Source organism: Arachis duranensis, chromosome 6 (genome assembly GCF_000817695.3).
Source record: "Arachis duranensis cultivar V14167 chromosome 6, aradu.V14167.gnm2.J7QH, whole genome shotgun sequence".
Lineage (NCBI taxonomy): Eukaryota > Viridiplantae > Streptophyta > Magnoliopsida > Fabales > Fabaceae > Arachis > Arachis duranensis.
Window position 1 is genome coordinate 9,987,029 of NC_029777.3, and position 1,731 is coordinate 9,988,759.

At 26.9% G+C, this 1,731-nt stretch overlaps 1 non-coding gene across 1 annotated transcript; it reads left to right on the forward strand.

Annotated features, from left to right (window-relative positions):
- Nucleotides 1–1,304: 1,304 nt before the first annotated feature.
- Nucleotides 1,305–1,377, forward strand: TRNAE-CUC (transfer RNA glutamic acid (anticodon CUC)). Its single transcript has one exon. It is a non-coding gene; the product is annotated as a tRNA-Glu (tRNA).
- The last annotated feature ends 354 nt before the right edge of the window (nt 1,378–1,731 follow it).

Here is a 1,731-nt window from a genome sequence, read left to right on the forward strand (position 1 = left end):
GATCATTTTGTCCCTTATTAGAGTTGTCAGGAATCATTTTGTCCCATGTTAGAGTTTTCTGGGACCATTTTGTCTTCTGTTAGAGTTGACGGAGCCAAAAATCTAAGTGACTGATGGAATTAATTGTTAGTGACCAATCGAGTAATTAATTTTAATTGGAAACTAAAATGTTTGGTTTAAAGTTATTTGAGGATCAAAATGGGTATATATTATAAATTATTAGTCATGTGAAAATAATAATTTTAATTGTTTAAAATAATGTTTATAACTTTATTTTGATTGAATTAAAATGACATTTTTTTAATGTTTAAAATGATAATTTTAGAATGGCTACATATTACCCAAAAAAAAAATAAACAAAAGATGTCATAATTTTCTTAATACTCATCGTGATACCTCTTAAGTGGTCATTAACTCATCATTACAAAATTTTCATAATATTGATAAAATCTTAAAATCTCATAATAACAAGAATTAGAAGTCATAAACCATAAATAAAAGATCAATTATAACGTATAATTTACTTCGTACATAATCATAAAAAATCAAAAGTTAAAAACCATTAAAAAAAACAAATATAGCGTACGGTTTTCAATTTATACAAATATTAACATATGGTTTTAATATATAATATCTTCATCATAAAAAAATTACTCGTCCTTATTATATTGTTCACTCCATATAGCCTACTTTCTAGCACTTTTTGGTAATAGAACATTAGAACCTCGCTTTTTTAATTTAATTCCTAAAATAAAAATTGTAATTTGTAAGCACAATAACATAGAACGTAAAATTTGTTGCAGAAGCTAGCTAGCAGCAATAACAATATCAATTCGATGTGTGAAAACAGTAATATCAACTTTACAGCACTCCTAGAAAAATAAAAATGAAATATTTGATTTGTGAAAAAACTTAATTTGAAAACAAATACAAATAATTAAAATAGTAAATCATTACGTCAGATATAATATTTAGAGAGATGGATGGAAACATAATATCAGTGCAAGAAACAACATAAATAATTTTGTTGATGCTATAAAATATTTTGATATTTTAACATTTAATGAGGTGAGTAAGGTTAAAGGAATGCATTTTTCAATTAAACTTAAAGAAGATAGATAACTGGATAAGGGCTGGTATCAAGCGGCATAATCAACAATAATAATTCATCAATATCTTGGTGACTGCTCTTATATCTTATCAGTAGATTTTGCAGAACAGTGATGAAGCTCCAATAAGAATAATAATAATAATAATAATGATGATATATGTTAATAAAATTGAGAACGAAACTAAGCAACAAATCCGTTGTAGTCTAGGTGGTTAGGATACTCGGCTCTCACCTGAGAGACCCGGGTTCAAGTCCCGGCAACGGAATTTCATTTTATAGTTTTCTACTCTCCAGTTCCCAAACCAAATAGAAACTAATTGGTTCTTGACGTGGGGAGAATCAATATCCAAGGTTTGCCACGTGCTATTCAAAGCGAAACGAGAGTTTAAAAAATGATACTAGACTAAATTTAATTTAATTATTTTTAATAAGTATTTATAATATTAAATATTTCATTTATCATAGAATACTCTAGTATAGAAAAAGAACGAAGAATGAACATTAATTGACAGTCAAAAGAATAAAAAAGAATGGACATTAAATTGAGAGTATGAATATTAGTCCTACAATAATTTAATACCATCACTGTGCTATAAGAGGGAGTCGTTCTATTCACCATG